This window comes from Myiozetetes cayanensis, unplaced genomic scaffold (assembly GCF_022539395.1).
Source record: "Myiozetetes cayanensis isolate MyiCay16 unplaced genomic scaffold, myiCay2020 scf13, whole genome shotgun sequence".
Classification (NCBI taxonomy): Eukaryota; Metazoa; Chordata; class Aves; order Passeriformes; family Tyrannidae; genus Myiozetetes; species Myiozetetes cayanensis.
The window spans coordinates 6,996,714-7,011,581 of NW_026086937.1; the positions used below are offsets into that span (position 1 = coordinate 6,996,714).

Below are 14,868 nucleotides of genomic sequence, written 5' to 3' on the forward strand. Positions count from 1 at the left end.
ATGTTTGTTCCTACAGTATAATGCTCTTAGAAAAACCTGTCCGTATATTCACTGGTTATGAGGAAAGTTGTTTTTTTCCTTCCCTTATCCTTTGTCTATATAGAGAGTAACATTGACGCCTTTTGCTCATTAGCAAAAAAGCCTTTCCGGATCTTTGCAAGAATCAATGACTGTCAGCGTCACTGTAAACGGTGAGTAATTAGACTTAGGAAATGAAGAATTAGATGTGGGCTCCAGCTGTAAAATATTGATTTTTAAAAATTGTTTTTAATAATATACAGTTCTCTCAGTGCTGTGGTATAACTTGGAACAGGTAACTTCTACAAGTGGATAGGGAAGCATAGTTACTTGAAAACGAGGAGCCTCTATTTCTTTATCAGTAGCAAATCCAAGCAAGCAATCCTCAGGTAGTTTTTTGGGAAGTCTCAATTTTTTCCCCCCAAAATGTAGATAATGTCAATATGTTGCTGCTTATCGGAACTGACTGAAACACTTTCCTTGAGCAAAAATTCTACTTTTTGAAGTATGCTGGGAAAAGGTTCAGCATTTTGTGTGTGTGGGGATAACGATCTGGTCGTGTAAGTGTGAGAAGCAGTGGGAGTCCATAAAAAAAACCTCACACAGACCGGCATTTTCCTGGCGAGACCGCATGAGGGAGCCGGGCAGCATTTAAAGCAGGACAGGGCCCCACTTCAGCGCCCCAGAGCGGCTCTGGATGAGCGCCAGTGCGGGACCTGGTGTGTCATACGGTGAAACAGTCACATAGAAAGAGCTTGCCTAATATATGAATGATTTGTTCTCTCCACGCTCCAACAGTTACAACTGAACACGCACAAAAAAATAAACAAAGCTGGGAAAAAACCCAGAAGCATTTTAATGTTTTTGTTACAACCTTTGTGTTCTTTAGAACGGTTTGTGCATGCATACACAAACATATTTTACTCCTTCTGCTATTAAAACCCCTACGTTATAGCTACTTACTAGACAGAGTGACCTTAAAAACAAACCCATTTTTGTCCTGTAGGTTTTTGCAACCGTTTTATTTTGCTTTGTTTCTTAGCAGATAAGCCATTGAGTCAGTGGTAATATTCACTCCTTTAGAAACCATGTGCCTGCCTTCTTGTTATTTCAGATTGGTGGGGTCTGGAATAACTTGTATCTATACACATGATTGCAATGTCCAGAAAATAGGCACAATAGAAAAATTTGGACTGAAGTGGTTCAATGTGCACAATCAGATTTTTAATAACACTGCTTTCCCTGCTTTTAGTTAATTAAAGATGTAACTACTACAAGATGACAAGAATAGAACTTAAAAACGCTTCCCATAAGCTTGACTAAAATAACTGTTGAGTGTCCTTTTAAAATAAGCAGAACTCCAGTAATGCCTCTGGTAGTTACTAGGATGGAAAAGGTACTGGCTATTTCTGGTGGTGGTGATTACTGCTCTCCTGGCAGAACTGGCATGCTCTGCTGCAGTGATGAATGTGTGTCCTGGAACTCACTCAGCTCTACCACAGTGCCATAGTTGGCCACCCTCCTCGTGTTTGCCCTTTGACAGGGTGGGGGCAGAGGGGGCCTCAAAGTTTTGCCTTGGTTGAAGTGTCTTACTTTGAGTCTTTGGTAAGAGATGTAGCCCTTAACACACAGCCAGAGATGGATATTTTTGGCACATGACATGAAAAGCAACATTCCATGGAAACCAAGAACATAATTCTACATCCCTCCAAGCCTAAAGAAATTATATGAAGATGATGAAATTTTGGATTTGAAGGCCTAACAGCAACAACAAGTTGACCAAACTATACTGAGACTACCTAATTAGGATTAGTCTTAAAATTAGATTCCTCAGACGAGCACAAACTAAGAATGGTATCCTGGTAAGCTGACTTGTGCAGTGCAACAAATCCAGTTGCAGAATCTGGTCCTAATGCTTCCGCCCACCCCCTCTCCTTGCCAGCAAGTTAAATACTGCACAGTCCTTTACTCACAGGCTGTTTCTGTAACAGGCACAGCTTAACTATCTATGTACCTAATGGACTTATCCTTAACACCACAGTGAGGGAGGTGGCATTAACCTCATTTTGCAGATAAACAATGGAAGCCCTCATGGCTTCCCTGCGTTACATCCTATGGAGCAACTCCAATGTATGCAGCGAGTGTAAAATGCTGTTCCACCAGCCTGAGGTATTGGCACCCAGACTGACAGAGCTTTGGCACGTCCTCTGTTCCTTCTTTGCACAGCCATGTACCACTATGGAGACAGAGGGAGTTTGGAATATGGATAAGCCTTCCCAGGCTCTGCTCAGCCTGGGAAGATGTGGAGACTCGAATAGAGCTGCACTGCTCAGCACTGGGTAACCTCACTGCTGACCTGTAACAACTCAGACCTCAGGCACTGTCTCACCACAGTGTAGGATGGATGGTCCAGGGGCCTGAGCAGAACCTGTATGACTGATGTAGGAGAATTTTTTTTTTTTTTGCATTCTTTTCTACTGTAAGATGGGAAATGTCAATAATTTCTGAGAGTTTTGCCTGAACAAAAGGGGGTGATATTTATTTTTCCGGAATAAATATGAAAAACTGCTTTTTAAACATTTGGAATGGAGCGTAATCACATGGCAACATGTACTGTATCAGGAACTAGTTTCCACAAGAGAACGGCACATACCTTTAACACCGCGGAAACTATTAGTTTAACCATAGTTGTAGCTATTCAAACCGCTGCCGGCTGGCTCCCGCCGGAGAGACCCGCAGCGCTGCGGTCTCCAGCGCTGCACTTGGCTTTGTGACCCGGCGCCTCCTGCACAATGCGCGGGGTCAGTTTCGAAACTTCTCAGGGAGTGCACCCAGCGCGGGCGGAGGCACCAGGAAACGAGATACAGGCGCTGCTGCCTTATGTAAGCGAACCGAGCCCGGGGTCGTAAGCGAGGGCTGCGGCCGCCGCCTCCGCCCGTCCATGCGCTCCGGGGGCCCGCAGAGGGCCGTGAGGGGCCACGAGGGGCAGCTCTGAGGGGGCTCTGAGGGGCCGGGCGCGCGCCGCGGCCGCCAACGGTCCCCCTCCCTCGCGCGCGCGCGACACGTCACGGGCAGCTCGGAGCGGGCGGGGCCGGGGCCGCTCCCCCCGGGGCCGTCACGTGACCCGCGCCCCCCTCGGCCCTGCGGTCCGGCGGCGGGGGGCGCAGGGCGGAGGAGAGCGAGGCGGCCGCGGCGGGAGGGCGGCGGGGCGGGCGGGGGTGAGCGGCGCTCCGGTGGCGGCGGCGTGGGGAGGGGCGGGGCGGTACGGCGGGGCAGGCTCGGGAGGCGGCGGCGGCGGCGGCCGGTGGAAACATGGTGCCACACGTGAGGCTTATGTAAAGTGAGCGGCGGGCGGCGCGGCCAATGGGCGAGCGGCGCGCCCGCCCCGCCCGCGCGCAGCGGCTGCGTCAGGCGCGCGCGGCCAATCGGCGCGCGGGCGGGGCGGGCGCGCGGCGGCCGGTCACGTTTCTGCCCGTATGAAGCCCGAGCCGGGACGCGCCGGGGCCGCGGGACGGGCCGTGTGTGGTGAGTCGGGGCCCGCCGGGCGCGCTCCCCGCGGGGACCGAGGCCCGCAGGGGCGGCGGGAGGGGCGGCGGGCTCGGGGGGTACGGGGGCTCCGCTCCTCCCGCCGTCCTCCGGGCCGAGGTTACATAACCCCCGCGCCGGGGCTCTCCCGTTGCCGGGCCGATGGACGGGCGGGTCGCCTCCTGTCCCGCGGGGTCCGTGGCGCCGCCACCCCCGGCCCGCCGCGGACGGGACGCGTGGGGCTCCCTCTCAGCCGAGCGAGGGGCGGTTGTGACACACCCCCCCCACCCCGTCGGGATTGCAGCGGGGAGGCGGCCGCCGGCTGTGAGTCCATGGCCGGAGCGGGTGCGGGGCTGAGCGCTGCGCGGCCCCCGCCCGCCTCGCACCGGGAGGGCGTCCGGGAGCGGGGGGCACGGGCATACCCACACCCGGCTGGGCTGGGACGGGAGCGACGCGCTCCGAGGGGCGCCCTCGCGGGGTCAGGCTGGGGGGCCGAGGGGATGGCGGTGCCCCCCGCCCGTGTCCGGCCCGGGGCGGAGGAGGGCGCGGCGGGGCCGGGGCCAGTCCCAGTCCCCCGGCGGGGCTCCGCTCTGGTGTCCTTGGCGGCCGCGTGTGTGCGGAGGGCACGGCGGGGGCGCGGAGGGCTCCGCCGGCACCCTGGGTGTCTCGGTGCGGGGAGCAGCACCCCGCGGCAGCGCCGTGCCCGCCGGCCCGAGGGGATGTTTCGCGTGAGGAATTGTGTTACTCAGAGCCACAGTCTCAGCACTGCTCACGTGCGTGAGGTGCGGGTACAGTGGGCAACAGGTGCTGTCTGCTTGGTTTTTTTGCGCTGCCTGTGGTTGTGAGGATACTTTTTTTCCTTGAGACGGTGTGGTTGTGCCTGCTGCTCACATTAGTTGCATGCTATTACATGCGTGATTACAAAACAGTTTATGTAAGTACAGTTTCATGCAAATAGATGAGCAATATGGTAACAGTCAAGCTGACACTCTACGTCTGACGTTCTGTAATAGGTTAGGATAGGGTAGAGGACTCTCAGTGTTCCACGGGAGTTTAAAAAGCCCACTGAGATGTCCGTATGAAGTCTCTGGTACTTGGAAACTGTAGCGCTCTGCAAGTCTATGCCAGTGAAACAGTAACTTGGCTGAGACAGTGCATTGAAGGGTTCTGAAGAAACAAAATCATGAAGGTCGGAAAAGACAGCTAAGATCATCGAGACCAACTGTTTCAACCTTATGTCCAATCTGAATCTCCCCTCTTGCAGTTTCAAATCACTGCACCTCATCCTGTCACTACAGGCCCTGATAAGAAGTCTTTCTCATCTTTTTGTAAGCCTCTGTCTTCCAAATGTCAGACTGAGGTTTATTGTCTTTTACATCTGAGATAATAGCTACCACAAGTAAGGGAGGAAAATGTCGAAGTTCTGTAATGATTCTAGCGTGGAGAGAATCTATCAAGTCAAAAATAGAGTAAAAACCTGATGTAGTGTAGTGAGAAACCATTTCCAGTTGCCAGTATTGTTTCAACCACAGTTGGATTGGTGTAAGGAGAGTGCCCGCATTGTTGCACTGTAACATCAAGTTCCCTCTTGCTTATGCTTGCATGTGTTTGCATGCTTTTGGGATCTTTTTTTCCCTTTGTTACCGAAACTTGCATTATTTCTGCAGTGAGGCAGTTTCACTGGAGAACTGGACTGAGTCCTCATTTCATCCAGAACTTGCTCTAGGTCTTGTGATTAGGGCACTGTCCTGAGGTGTGCGGCTCTGATTTTGGACTCTGGAGTTTCCTTACCTCACTGGTAACACATAGAGGAAAGGAGATGACCTTTGACCTAGAGTAGAAGAAAAAAGTAATAGCCTTGAGGTTTTCGTGGGGTTTTGGTCAATTCAGGTGTTTATTTCAAGGTAGAACAGCAAATACCTTAGTTGGGTGGTTGCCATAAGTGTCAAACACTGTACAGTGAAAGAACCTGTCCTGTGAAGAAGTCACTACATCATTTGGCTTGATGTAGTCCAGAAGGTAAAAGCATGTAAAGCGGGTTTTTTGCTTTTGTGCACTTCTTCAGATTCAGCAAGTTTTCTGGTTTCATTTACAATTCAAAGACTAAATGATTTTGCTGGGCTTTTTGTTTATTTGTCAGTTGGTGGGACTTGTTTTAGGTTTCCTCTATTTGCTTTAGCATATGAATGCTATCAGTGAAAATCTAAGTAATCTTCATTTTTACAGCTTACTCTTATTCCTTTTGGATTTCCGCTGAGAAGCATTACAGAGAGAGCATACTGTCATATTACCTTCTCCACTTTTTCTTCCTCCAGTCATAAGATTAAAATATGTAACAACTCAGTTTATCAGGTAAACTTGCTTCAGCCTGTCCCTAAACAATACATTTTTGTAGTAATAAGTATTGTGAGTAAACTGAGATGTTGATGGAGCCAAAGTATGAGAACAGAGTGAAATGAGGAAAGCGATTGGCAGTAAAGTTCTGGATGTGTCTTCTACCTCAGACTTTACTATGACCAGGAAGTGTTTGACTGAGATACAGACTAATAAACCAGGGTTTTTTTCCCTGGGTTCTGGCCACACCCTTATTTCTCTAACATCTTTACAGTATTAGAATATAACTTACTGCAGAAAACCTTTTATAACCCCTTGAAGTATAAGCACATGTGCAAATTGCTGTGGGATGAGGTGTATTTGGTGTGGATTAAAAGCGATATGTTACCTGTAGCTAGTAGAACCAGTAAATTATCACTAGTCTACATCAACTGTAGTGTTTTCTATAGGGTTGCTATGGTTGGCCTATGTTAAAAGGGAACATCATGTTCTTAGCAAGGCCTTGTGCAATACTTGGCGTGAGTGTTCTGTAGACACTATATAATACTCATGACGTTACCACATCATAATTACTAGATGATCAGGTGTTTCTGAAAAGGAATTTTTGTCTCCAGTTTTGGTTGCATGGCCTAGAATTCCTCTATGAGGATGGTGGATTACAGAGCTTATTTACTGGATTGTCTTGCTGCATTCATACTTTCCACATCCATTTATATCCCTGTAGTGCAGGTTTTGAACTGCTTGAGTACTCCTTGTGTTAACTTAGTTTGTCAAGCACTGAACAGCAAAGGGGTCAATTAATACCTGTATCATTCTTAATGTTATTGTTGTATTAGTCTGAAGAGCTTTGACTTGCACTTTTGGGTACAGATGAGGTTGAATACAGAAAATGTTGGTCTTGAAAGTAATGCTACTGATGTTTTGTATCCTGTGTAAAAGGTGTTCACTTTCCTGCTTTTAACTGCTGCCTTAAACTTACCCACAGCTGTAGCGGGGGGTCAGGCTGTTAATGTTGCATGTGTTGGTTGTAAGGCAAACCTTCTACTTGCCAGTAATGGTTAGTGAAGAACAACTCTGCCTTCTGACACTTAGAGGAATCTTTTGGGGAGGAGGGTGTGGGTGTTTCTTTTCAGTTACAGGCAACATAGTTAATTCTGTTAAGTGTGTTTAAAGAACATGGGAAAAGAGAAGGAAAAGAGAAGGTAGCAGTCAAACCCATATTTCAAAGGCTAATGGTTTTGCTATCTGTTGCTGGGATTTCTTGTGGCCCAAGGCTGCTTTTGTGAAATGCAGTGTGGCAGAGAACAAGATGAAGAGGGGTCAGATGATTTGGGTATGTCTGTGAAACCTGTGGAGAGGCTGTGAAGCTGCTCTGCAGAGCATGCTCTGTTGTTACTGCCAGCGAGGCAGAGGCATATGTAGTAGGGAGGCACCCGCACACATGGGGATCCACATGCCCGAGCATACGGCGGTGATCCGATGTTCTGCTAAGTGGCTTAGTAGATCACCAGGCACGCTTGTGCAGCCTGCTTGTACTCTGCCTGCCAGCAGTGCTGGAACAGGGGCAGGGCAGGCTTCTGTGCTGCTGGTTTGTGTTTCTGAGGTTATCCTTTCAGTGTAGATAGGGTCCTTTTGTCTGAGTGCCTGCACGGGACTTGTACTGGTGCAGAATCCTCTCACTTGGTCCTCTCTCCCAGTTGAGGAGTTGCTGAGGGACAGCAGCAATACAGTGTTTCATTCAAGTTGCACAGGCAGTAGTTCTGAAGTGCATGTTGTCCCTGCTTATATGTAAGAGAGGTTATGAGAATTTGTGTGTGAAGGCTATTGTAAGATCAAGAAATTTTTGCACAGATGTTTTCAGCTGCTGCTGATAGTGTGTGGTAGTCCTAGAGAAGCCTTCTGGTTTCACTGACTTTTCTTGGTAGTCTGATTTAGACAAGTTTGCCTGTAGAAGATACATAATCATGGAGTATGATTTTCCTTTCTTCTTTGTTTTTTCTCAATATAAAGGAAAAATTTATTAGGGGTACTGAAGGGTTAGAGACCCAACATGCTGTTTCCATGACAAGTGGACTAAAATACAGAGCTCGTGTTCCTTAGGGCAAGAGTTTGAGGAGATTTTACAGATTGTATGAGCAGGCTGCAGGTGTTTGGAGGAAAAGAGAGCTCATTTGTATGCCAAAATGTTAAGGAAAGATGTTAGGTTTGCTTCCACCTGTTTTTGAGTGTACTATTATAATCCTTAGTTCTTGATTTTTTTCTTATAGATAAAATAGTTAGAGATTTCCATGTATAGATGGCTTTTAAGTAGAACTGGCTTTTTAGAAGTAGATCCAAAGCTACACTGGCATTCTAACACCCTGTCCTAAAACAGAGGCACTTCACTGTGCCTCTGCAATGACATCTGTAACTTCTCATAATTGAAGCTTAGCGAGACAAGATGAAGTGGAGAGGATGTCCAGTACTTTTCTTTTTTGTTGGTTTTGCTGCCTATTCTCCTTATTCCTTGCAGCTTTTGTATCTTAGTACAGTTTTTGTGCTTGACCTTATTACATGTACTTCTATGTTTCTGCTTAGTTTAATTTTACAAAGATCTCCAGTATATAGAGGACTTACTTCATTTCAATTACCTCGCCAGCATGGGTTCTTCTGTGACTTGAGCTCTTATTTCAGTACTAATATGTCCAACTCCCAGGACAAGTACATCATGTTTGTTAGGTTGCTGCACTTCTTGGAGTGTATTACTGATGTGATGGGGTCTAGAATTTATTTGGCACAGAGTCTTCCAGAATGGGACTTTCATTCTGACTGAAATCTTTAACAGGGTGTGAACTGCAGAAATGTCTTAAGAGCAGTATTAGCCTGGAACTTCTATAAATGTAACACCCCATGGTGAAATCCTGCCCTTTTCTTTAAGGGAGGAGAGCAGTAGATATGCAAGTATGCTGCTTAATGAGGATCTCAACAAATACTATAGTTGAAATGTAGTGTTGAGATACTTTTGATCTAGTTTGACCTATAATAAAGGCAAAGTATATGAATATATGATGGGGTGTGATAATTTTTCCCTCCTTTCTGTGACAACACTTGACAATCTCAAGCATATAATTTTTGTTATTTTTTTTTTCAAAGAGGACAAGAGTTGGCATGTGCAGGTACTAGAGTTCTGAATATTGCTGTGCTTAATGGTTTCTTCAGTTCCACTCCAGAAGAGAACAGCATTTTCTGGTGACAAAGAGAATGAAATGTTGGTTATTTTTAAAATTCACATCGAGTGCAACTTTAGTTACCTATAAGAAGACTGAAGGAAGGATGTGTAGAAATTAGAATGGGGCAGGAGAAGGAGATAATGTTTAGTGTCTTCACAAGATGTCTTGGTACAGGCTGCAATTTTTATTTTCTTTTTTTAATGGCAAATATGCAACCTGTTGGCAATTAAACTTGGCTCTGGGCCATGGCTTATTATTCAAGGTGAAGGAATAACCTTGAGAAAGCCGGTTTCTGTTGGCTCTTGGGGATGGTCAGTCCATGTCCATTGTAGAATCTTGAGGTTTTGGGCTTAACAGAACAAGGAAACCTGAAATCATAAAATAAGCTTTATTCTTGGACTGGCAGAAATGAGAACAATTCCTTCTAGAGGATGGAGGAATAGTTTGGAACAACTTTTTTTGGGAAGAGGTAAAGGGGAAATTGCTGTGGTGTTTGACTTCTTACAGTCTTTCACTTGACAAGTGCAACAATGTGCTGGTATCCTTCTGTTCTCAGTAAAACTGAGTTGACTTGGTCCTGTTACCTTACTTTTCACTGTGAGTTATTCCTCAGGGAAAACAAGCAGCTTTAGAAACAACAAAACCAACCTAAAACTGGAAGGCAATTAAATAATAGCAGTGCCATGGGTGCTTCAGGAATACAAGTGACTGGTGACATAAACTTAAGTCCATTTAGGAACCATTACTTGAGAACTAAGGGATTATATTTTTTTCCTATTTGACCCTCTGGGGGCCTAAGAAACCTTCTATCTGTGATACCTTTTTTTTTTTTTTCTATCAGATGTGTGTAGAAGTGTAAGTTTTAGTAAACTGAGAACAACTTTTGCTCTAAGAATGCATACTTGTGGTTTGGAATATGAAACTAATCTTGGTCATGATGTCAATACTTTTTCTCTGTGGAATTAGCTCTCAGAAGTTTTTCATCTGCTGAGGTTAATTTGTAATTTGAATTTTGGTAATGAATGGTTTAAGATTGTAATGTGCGGAAGAAGAAACATAACTTAAATGTGATCCCAGACTTTATACCAGATGATACTAATTCTTTAGCTTGGATGCTGTCAGCATTTTGAAATACATAGTGTTAGTATCTGTATTATCTAAACAATGTTCTAACAATAAATTAAGATCATGGAGATGGAATTTGAGGAGGTTTCTTATGGTTACGAAGGGAACAGAATTCAGTGGAAAGTTACTTTGTGCATTGCTCAAAGAACCAATTTAGAAGTTAGGTTACAATAATAAATATTTTTATCAATAAAATTTCTTGCATTTCCTCTCATTTTGTATTTGTAGTCTTTATAACTGTTCTTCATCTTGGAACACATATTTTACATGGTTGGACTTGTAGTGCATTATTAAATGGACTTGATTTATTTTCATAGTAAATTTTTATCTAACTTATAAAACTTTGTTCTCTTTTTTTTATAGGAATATATTAATGACATTTTCAGATTTTGAAAGATCACGATCAGTACGTTCATTAAGGTGAGTGTTTTATGCTGTCCCTGAGAAACTGATTTGTAATATCAGTACCTTTTAGTGAGTCTGAACTGGGAGGTTTTTTAATGTACTTTTGTTGTTGCTCCTCTGTACGTTTCCTTCGAGCTGTAACATCAGCAACAGTGTGGGCAGCAGGAGCAGGGCAGGGATTCTGCCCCTGTACTCACTGCTGGTGAGGCCACACCTGGAGTGCTCTGTCCAACTCTGGGCCCCTCAGTTCGGGAAGGACATTGAGAGGCTGGAGAGTGTCCAAAGAAGGGCAACCAGGCTGGGGAAGGGTCTGGAGCACAAGTCCTGTGAGGAGAGGCTGAGGGAGCTGGAGTTGTTAAGCCTGGAGAACAGGAGGCTCAGGGAGACCTCATCACTCTCTGCAACTCCCTGACAGGAGGCTGGAGCGAGGTGGGGTTGGTCTCTTCTCCAGGCAAGCAGCAGTAGGACAAGAGGGCACGGGCTTAGGCTGTGCCAGGGGAGGCTGAAGTTGGACAATAAAAAGAAATTCTTTACAGAGAGAGTCATCAGACATTGGAATGTGACTGCCCAGGGAGGTGGTGGGGTCACTGTCCCTGGAGGTATTTAAGATGAGACTGGATGTGGTGCTCAGTGCCATGGTCTAGTTGACAGGGTGGTGTTGGCTCATGGATTGGACTCAATCTCAGAGGTCTTTTCCAACCTGGTTGATTCTGTGATCTGTACTGTTTGCAGTGCAGAAGTTTATTAATAAGCTAGTCTGGATAGTACTGTAATATTGCAAAACAGATGAAATTGTAACTGAGATTTTGAGGATTAACAGTATAATGTCTGTTTAGTCTAAGAAATTGAAAAAAATCTAACCTGTTTTTCTGTAGCTAAAAGATGTGTTCTGAATTGGTTCTAAGATCTGACAACATTCTCTTTTTAATGCTCCAGGTGGGGCTTCAGTTCTACAGAAAGTGAACTTGGTTCAGCTTGGTTTGCATCCTGTAATTCAGGTGTGTTCCCTAAAGCAGGTTGTTCACTCCTTTCTAATATTTGAAGTCTTCTGTGCTTAGAATAGATGTATGTTAGTATCAAAGGAAATGTCACAAGTTCTGTATTACTTGTAAACTGAACAAATTAGACTTCCTTCTGAGGAAAAGATCTTTGAGATGCCATCCATAGATGAACTCTTAGTTCTTTGCGATTTGGCCATACTCAATCACCTGTACATTTCCTCTGTTAAATAATAGAAAAAAATGATGGGATTTTAGTGCCTCTAGTTCTGTTCACACTGTTTAAATACAAGTCATTCAGACCAGGCATTTTGTTTCAGATAAAAGTGGTTTTGGTGTAGATTTGTCTTCCTTTCAGTTAAACTGTGGAAAGGCTTATCATGAGAATTTTAAGTAGTTTACAAGGACTATTTTTTCTTAATGTCTTCCTAAATGGGCTAAGTAGATGAAACCAATAGGAGACACAATTAAAATGGTACATGCTGCTACTGTGAATATCCTCTTCAAACCCAGACTTTGTTAAACCTTTTTTACTTTTTTTAACCTCTGAAAATTTTACAGGGAGTTGGGTTAGAGTAAGGGAGTTAGAAGAGCTGCCTTTAGGCAAGGATTTAACTAGTGCTTAAGGACATTTCATGTTTTTAATTTCCAAGCTAAAAATCTGTGAAATCTGCGAGTAGTTCTGGCTACAGCAATTTCTAACACTTCTTGTGGTCAGAGGTAGAAAGCTCATAGTTTAAATCCTGTTTCATCAATTTATCATAAAGTCAGAAGCACAAACATTTAAAGAACCAATGTATACAGGTTTGAATCATAATGCGAGTATTTTAGAACTCAAGTCAGCTTTGCAACGTTATGCAGAATGGAATGTTGTGAATAAATTCTTCCTTAAATCTGGCCAACACAAATGTACTTTTAACAGTTAGTAGACATGCAGCATGTTAAATTAAGGCATGTTAACATGGGCTGTCTTCCAAAGTGGTTAGCTTGGGATTTGAACACTGTTCCAGATTTTTGTTCCAAACGTTTCTTCTGCATATTCAAATGAAGCACTTAAAATGATGTAACTGTTTGTCACACAAATGTTGATATTCTGAATTTGTGGCTTTTATTGTACTATTTTTTTGTGCTACATGGCAGTGGCATGTACCAGCAGACTTAGTTTGCTAGATTTGGTAGAAGACCTTTCAGTTTCTTGTTTTTTCCATCAAAATTCCCAGTGTCTCTCTTGAGAAACTGTTTTTATTAGGAAGAATAATAGTGTTAATGGACTTTGTTAGTACAGCCTTCTGACCATAAAAAACCCACTTTTTTACTGTGAGGGTAAGTGAGCACTGGAACAAATTGCCCAGAGATACTATGAAATATCCATCCTCAGAGATATTCAGAAGTCTTCTGGAGGTTGTCCTGGGCAGCCTGCTCTAGGTAACTGCCTGGACAGGATACCTCCAGGGGTCCCTTTTGACCTCTTGACCTGGAATCATTATGCAAATTGAAATTTTGCAGCTGCCTTGTAAAATCTTCATTGCCTATACCAAGCCCACAGTGATGTAGATGAGTTTAGATCAGGTGGTAAAATGGTGTTTAACCAAACCTGGAGCTCCTGCTGTGACCACACCAGGCATTTGGCTCTTGACCTACTGGAGAGGCTGACCCTGCTCTTAGTGGCTGTGTCAGCTCATGCAGACTATGTGCATAGTGTGATACCATACTGATTGTGAATCCTAAGGGTTATTTTATCTAGCATAGAAGATTCTGTTGTTTTAAAATGCAATAAGGCCTTATTTTAGACCAGAAGTGTTTAAAATGCAAATTTGTGTCTTATTCCTCTGCTGTATGACAGTTTCATGTTTAACCAACATTTATCTGCGTAGGCATGACATAGCTGTGAGCATCTCTCTGGTATCTGTTTGAAGAGGACACTGTTGGGGGGCCCAGGTATTTCTTTTATATTTTATAGTTATAGAGGTGTCCGGACTCTGTAATGGTCAAAGATTTCCAGTAGAAGAGGAGGAGACAAGAATTAAATGCATGTGGCAGACTCTGGACCTAGGCACCTCATGCTTTTGATGCTAGCTGGGAGGGAGCTTGATAAACACTTTTACCAACTTTTCGTATTAAAAACAGGTAAGAAACGTGCATAATTATTATGATTCATGTTCGTGGAAAGGTGCTTCTCCTCCTGCCCCTCTAGAGCTTATGCAGAAAATATATTGTTCTGTGTTTGTTTTATCTTAAAACTCGGATTTCAGTCATGTATCTACTCATTCAGAATAATTTTTTGGGTATGAATTGGGAGTTACCTTATTTGAAGATAAAACAGTTTTAACCTAAAACCATACTTATTCTTAAATTCAAGTTTGAGTTTCTTCACTGGGGAAACAACCTGGTTGGAAGCATCCTTACTATGGATGAAAGGACCCTGATCTGATGCTGACTTCTTCCTGTCCAGGAGCTGCTATAAATTCAGGGTGGCCCTTGGATGCCTCTGGAGCAGGGCTGTGTCTTGATCAGTCCCTTTGTTGGAAAGTGGCAGCTGGGAGCAGTGGTTAATGGGCATGACCTTTATAAAGATATTACTTTTTTGAAAATAAGAGACTTGTGTTCAGGGTTCCCTTGAACTGAAAGGTGAATCCTTATCAACAGATTTTGAAATTAATACTGTGAAATTCAGATATCAGCACTGGTGATATATTAGAAGTTGTTGATAATTTTATTGGCATAAGTAGAAAATTGAGTTAAACGTCATTGCTTGTAAAGAAACAAAGCAAAACTTTATTATTACTTGAAGTGAGATGAGAAATCTAGTAAAAAAGGAAGTTTTTCTATATTTTTTTAGTAAAGAGTTCCTGCAGGAAATAATTAAGCATCTTTGTTGTTGTTTCTTATAGTGAAGTCTGAGAATACTGCCAGCTTTTGCTTTTCCCCTTTCCTTCAGAATGTCCTAGTGAAAGTATTCTGTTAATTGGTCTGTCTCTTGGTAGAAAAACATGAAACTCTTGGTGTTGCTGGTAAAGTTGTAGAGTTGAACAAGTCACTTCTTGGATTATTGTTTGTTTTTCAATATATTCTTGTAATGTTTTGCTACTACCAAGCATTTAATTATTGTCTAATTGCACAGGGAGAATGCATTCATTGTGGATGTTAATTTTCAGTTATCTCTCGAATTGCATGATATGATTAAACCCTTGCTAGTTATTTGTCATACAAATGAGAAAACTTTTACTATTTTGCAAAGCAAAAATCCAGAAGAC

The 14,868-nt window shown here is 43.9% G+C and overlaps 1 protein-coding gene across 7 annotated transcripts in view; it reads left to right on the forward strand.

Moving 5' to 3' along the window:
* Positions 1-3,442: 3,442 nt before the first annotated feature.
* PER2 (period circadian regulator 2) overlaps positions 3,443-14,868 on the forward strand; it is a 45,314-nt gene continuing 33,888 nt past the window's right edge. The window contains exons 1-4 of one of the 7 annotated variants that reach the window (XM_050308187.1): positions 3,460-3,543; positions 10,575-10,631; positions 11,553-11,614; positions 13,489-13,741. The gene's annotated coding sequence lies outside the window, so the exon portion shown is untranslated. Of the gene's footprint in view, positions 3,544-10,574; positions 10,632-11,552; positions 13,742-14,868 lie in introns of all 7 variants that reach the window. The other 6 variants (XM_050308191.1, XM_050308190.1, XM_050308188.1 and 3 more) reach the window with 6 other exon arrangements.